This window comes from Protomyctophum bolini (assembly GCF_963924005.1).
Source record: "Protomyctophum bolini genome assembly, chromosome: 11".
NCBI lineage: Eukaryota > Metazoa > Chordata > Actinopteri > Myctophiformes > Myctophidae > Protomyctophum > Protomyctophum bolini.
The window spans coordinates 31,450,981-31,457,251 of record NC_137872.1 but is presented as its reverse complement, the minus strand read 5'-3'; positions in this window follow the sequence as shown (position 1 = coordinate 31,457,251).

The window sequence follows — 6,271 nt, the reverse complement described above, 5'->3', positions numbered from 1 at the left end:
ACTGGAGATGAGGCATCCACTGTGTTTGCTTGTATGTCTGTTTTGATGTTCTGTTCCCTCTGACCTGTTCAACTTTTCCCTTGAAGAAATCAAATCCTCAAAAGTACTTTTCTTTTTTTTTTTACCATTCGTTGTTCACATTTCCCCTTGTGGCGCTTTGATATTCTTGGAAACACTTCTGTCTCTCTCTCTCTCTGTGTGCGTGCGTGCGTGCGTTTCCCTGCCCTCTCTCCTTGTAACCACAGAGAACAGTGATTGATTATTTTGGAGTTGTGAAGATGACGTGTTGTGGTCATTGTTATACACCTGTCCTCAGTCTGCACTGCGTTCCTTGTTCTTACTTCACCCTCCCCCTCCCAGCCAGACAGCCCCCCACCTCCCCCTGCAGCCCCAACCTATATATATGCCCTTCACCGCGTCATCCCAATTTAAGTAGTTCCAATCCAATTCAAAATAATGTCGCCTGAAATGCTTTACGGTCACAAGCTTTCATGAAGCTTCTCAGTTGGTATAGAGCTCACTATTATATAATTCCATACACAATACATTGTTATAGTGCAATGCATAGAATATTATTATTTATAATAACATTTTGTGTATAATAAAACTGATATATATATATATAAAATAATCTTTCTAATTTGAAAACGATGACTTTCCACGGTGGCCTGTGCCTTGACTTGGTACTATACTTTCAGCACCCCCGCCTCGGGACAGCTCCGTGTCCAACTCACAAGGTAGGGCACATGACTAAACCTGGCTGTTGGCTTGAAAAGAAGCCCATCTTTGCCCCGGCGTTGAACAGCGCAGTCGGCCGCGGTTAAGCTCCATGCCAGTGATGTGCACGCACCTCACAGGAGCCAGCCCGGAGTTTCATACACCGTTGCCAACAAACAAAACAATGAAAACATCCCCTTTCGCACACACACTCCAAGTCTGGCTTTGAATGGATTAACTTTGACAAGGACTGAGAGGAACACAAATACACAAGACAATAAAACAGGAAGTGAAAAGAATCAGTGGAATTGGAAGCGATGTGTCCCACAAGGCATAATGCCTGATTTATATACTTGGTTGGGCATTGCGTCGCAACACTGAAGATGGCAGATCTACAAACTCACGTGTTGTATAGCACGACACATTGTAATTGTAAGACATCTGATTTCTTGTTTCTGTCCTACTTTTCTTTTCCTCTTGTTTACGTTTCTTAGCCCACCTTTACTGTAGCTAATAAGTACACAGTGATAAATTAATAATCAATTATGACAGCAGTATGTTACACTACATAGTATACTTTATATACAATAAGGTTAAGGTTAAGTTATGTCAACGTTATGAAATACATCGCTGAAAGAGCACAATATGTCAATTTAAGCATTTAGCAGACACTCTTAATCCAGAGCGATTTACAGTACAACAACACATGGTAATACATCAAATATATAGAAATAGTCATCAAGGATCATAAGCAAGAACCTAGCATCCATCTAACAGTAGAATATCTCTACAATGAAACTATGAGTCTACTCTATAGAGAGCTATGTCTACATAAAATGCTATCTAAATTACATAAGTTTAGCTTTGCATACGCCTGTAAGGTCATCAAGGCTAGTACAAGTGTTACGGGCTAAGATTTAGTAAAAGATTAGGATCATAACAATATCATTCCTTGTATAGAGATTAATTTGCATACATTTAAAGTACTCTTTGTTGAGCTAAGTGAATTACAGTATGTTAATTGAATTACAGAGGGCACAAGGTCAAGCCCCTTCCAAGTGTTTGCTCCAAAACCCTGGGGAGCTCTCAACAAACCTCTGTTGAGTGTTACTGACGGCAATTATAATTGAATTGTTGTTGCTTAAAAGATTCATTTGGTTCCTAACTATCAATAATGTAGCTGGGGACCAGGGCCGCGCAGAGAGCACTGAGGGGGCAGGGGCTCGAATCCCAGAAAAGCGCACATTTTTGGGGGTGGTCTTTTTGTGGGGTCCGTCCCTTGTGCCATTTCATGTCATTGGACAGTATGTTCTCATTAGTCTGAAACTAAAACTGACTGATGGCAGCCAACACATTAAAAGTATAATTAATTATGATAGTGGAATTATCATTACTTGTCAAATGTTCGTCTTGAAGGGCCAATGGCCCTTATTGGCCCCCACATAAGCCCTTATTGGCCCCCACATAAGCCCTTATTGGCCCCCCACACAAGCCCTTATTGGGCCCCCACATAAGCCCTTATTGGCCCCCATAGCCCCCTCCCCCCTCGGGGGTCCTCTGCACGTGCCTGCTGAGGACCCCTGAGACTCCTACAGGGCCACTATTGCAAACATCTGGTTCTGTGAAAGTGAAAGGTTGCACAACTTGTGTGGTTTAGTACCGTAAATTGTGGCATTTAGCGAGTAGGTTTAGCAATCTAGTGGCCAAAGTAGGTACCGGTAATTGTGTTTTCCGGCCAATCAAACATTGACATTCAACCCACACTCTCGCAACCAATCACACAAGATAAACCAGTTCCATTGATACTCACCACAACTGACACTATGCTGTTAACTCCCCCGCCATATTCTAACTCTTCCTACCTGTCCAGATCTCCGATGCTTGCCTTCAGTCTCATCTTCTCCCCCCCTCATCTCTATTTCTATATTTGTCCTCTCTGGTGTGCATTGATCTCTGCTTCAGAGATTTAGAGATTTGGGGCACAGCTATCTGACTGGCAGCTACAGCAAGCAGGTGCAGAGGACAAACAATGCTCCCCTAAATAAACCCCAAAAGCAATTTAGGGCTTGTGTGCTCGGTTGCATAGGCAAACTCTGACATTATCACGAGGCATAAAACAACAACAAAAAAGGGAAGGAAAATATGCATTGCGGGCACACACCTGGTATATGCAAGTTATCCGGGTTTCACAAACTCCACTCGGAGACAAATTAGAAAGCCGACTGGCAAGCCCATAACTCTGTGATGGAAGTCTAATGATGATGAAGAGACAGGAAAGCAGCAGAATAATTGGCGCCACGTCAAGTCTAGTGGTGACAAATAGTCAGCCATCCTGCTCCATTGATCCATCTCCATCTACAGTGAGAGCTCCGTCCAGCTCCAGTGCAAACAATATCTAAGCTTTCCGTCTGGATTAGACAACATCGTATCATATCCAGATCCCTCCCGCTTCTTTTCAGAAAATGGTACAGACGGCTTTAACGATATAGCCCACGGCAGCGCTGTCCTCAGTGTTATTATCGGCCTCTCGTTATAGCGTAGCAAAGTTGGATTTCACGCCCCCGGGACATGAATGCACTTCAATTTAGTTTAGTTTTTTTACGGTATGGTACTAAAAGGGTGAGCCGCCTAGAACGGCATTTTGTCTGCATGTCCCCTGTATGTATGTATGTATGTATGTATGTATGTATGTATGTATTTAAAAGGGGGGCTTTTTGGTAAAATCCCAACCCACAATACCTTCATATACAGTATTTCAAAATAATACCAAAATAGGGTTACCAGTGAAGGGCAACATGCCTATTCACTGGGGACTATATGCAAGGCAGAGGCGTCCACCCCCCTGAGTCCAAGTTAGACTAGACCGCATACCTAAACCATGGTCCGAAACCATCCTCTAAAACACAATGGTAAAATGGATATACCCACCAAACATGTTGCCCACAAATATGAAGGTTTTGCCCCAACACGGACATGACTGACATTAAAATGACATCCGTGTTGCTCCAGACCAGACCAGGTTTCGGTTGATGCTTCTGTACCATTTACGATATTTAGTTTAATTTTATTTTAGGGTCTGTGTAGGCGTGCTTGCATTTTTGGAACAAATATCAAAACAAAAGTCAATTGGATATTTGAATGGGAGCATTGTTTTATAAATGGTGCATTTTAAAATGGTAAATGGTGCATTTAAATAGCGCTTTTATGTACATAGCTGGTTATCATTCACCCATTCACACACACGCGTTCATACACCGATGGCGGAGGAAACCATGCAAGGCACTGACCTGCACATCAGGAGCAATATGACCCTCGGGGCGTGGCTTTGATGTCAGGACTCTGACGTCCTATCTGCTGACCTGTGGAGTTATTCATTGTATTAGTTTGAGCCTTTGGGCCAGTCCAGCGACTTCAAAGACATCCCTCCCTGCGCCCCACACACACACATCTACAAACGTGTCATTTTCCACGATTTGCCATTTATCACTCTAAGAATGAAAATGTCACACAAATGACATCGCTGCCGCAACATAGATTGTTTTCCCCCTCCCACGCCAGCAGGACACCTTAATTTGATAAAACCGTGAAATCAATATCTAAAAAAAGGACACCAATAAGAAATGGTGTCAGAGCATTCAGGCGGAGAAACAGCTTTATTGACACAGAGAGAGGGCGACTGCGTAGCACAGGCAATGTCATCGGCTCTGATATTGGCACAGACTGTACACTGTAACGTCCTACGCTAGTGCTTTTCAACCTTTCTTCATATCAAGGTCCATTATTTATTCGCCGTTTGAGCCACGGACCGTCCTTTGATGAGATTTAGCCTCGACTCAGACCCACATTCTGTCCACATTGCAACGCTGTATTGATCTTGGAACCATTATAGAGGGTACGCACGTGACATCATCATCAAACCCGGAAGTTATGCAGGAATGCCCACGGAGTGGCAAAAAACTACTTTCTGGCCTTGACAACCCATGCATCCAAACAGAAAAGTCCTATCTGATTGCATTAAACAACGTTAAACAATGTTAAACTCACTTTGCATGTTGCTTTGCCACTCGATGTGCCATTCACTTTATAAGCCTGAGCATACCCTCTATTAGGAGATGACAGGCAAACGATCAAAATATCCATTCTTCTACATTCTCTAATTGTGTAGACTTCTTGTGAATTAAGTAATGCAGGCGTTTAGCAATGATTTAACTCTTTACACTTAATTTAACACACTTTACACTCTCAAGAGTTAAAGATCGATAAAGGGTTCATTTGGTTACCAACTCTCCATCATTTAGCTGGGTTTTCATCAGTGAAAAAAGATAGTCGGCGAACATTTTTCATCATAGTTATAGTTGACAAAATGTTGTTGTTGGACTAAGTTTGTTTAAATGTGTGCGTTAGCACACGCGCACGCGCACACACACACACACACACACACACACACACACACACACACACACACACACACACACACACACACAGGTGCGTGTGCGCTGTGCGATCCATCTCCAGGAAAGAAGAAAAAAAAAAGGGCAGTTCCAGCTGTATTTTTAGAGGCTGGGTGCTGAGAGAGAGAGAGAGAGAGAGAGAGAGAGAGAGAGAGAGAGAGAGAGAGAGAGAGAGAGAAAGAGAGATAGGGAGGGAGGGAGAAACTAAATCAACTCAAGAAAATGAGGAAGGGGTTGAGGGGGGTGTTGGGGAAGACAGTGGATGGAGGAAGACAAATGGGGGTGGGGAGGTGAGCTATTGTGGTTCAGAGAGGGACCGGAGAGTCGCCGAAAGTAATGCGATGTGATGACAGCCCTTCCTGTGAGCGAGAGGGGGGGGGGGGGGGGGCGTTACCACACCAACCTTTCACTGGAGGGGGGGTGTGCTGGGGGGAGGGGGGGGTGTAAGGGAAGGGTGTGTGTCTGTGGTCTGTCTGTCTGTCTGTCTGTCTGTTATGTGTGTCTAGTATGTGTGTGTGTGTGTGTGTGTGTGTGTGTGTGTGTGTGTGTGTGTGTTCGGGGGGGGGGGGGGGGTGCTCCCTCCACTGCGACCGGCGTAGAAAAAGCCAAGCCTGAGAAGAATCCTCCACCACACACACACACACACACTCTCGCAGCGCACACACAGACTCAGTGGCTGCATGCTCTCTATCTCTCACACCCTCATACCCACCACTGTCATTCTACTTTCACCATCCTCCCTCCCTCCCTCCCTCCCTCCCACCTCCTCCCCCCCCCCCCCCCCCCTCTCTCTCTCTCTCTCTCTCTCTCTCTCACTCACTCTCTTTGAGTCTCTCTTTTCTTTCTCTCCCACACACACTCCATTCAGCTTCTAAGCTGAAAGCTCTTCTGGGCTTTGCATCCTCTCTCCTCTCTGTTTCTCTCTGTTTCTTCCTCCTCTCACGCCACACCACCAGAAAAAGTAGTAGTTTGCGCTCCACGGCGCGTGCATGCATGGTGGCGCCCGGCGCGTTCTGACCAACGGCCCCGGTGGTGAGCGGACCGACCGACCGACCGACCAGGCTGGCGCGAGGCGGTGTGGTGTGAGGTCGGCGTGTCGAGTG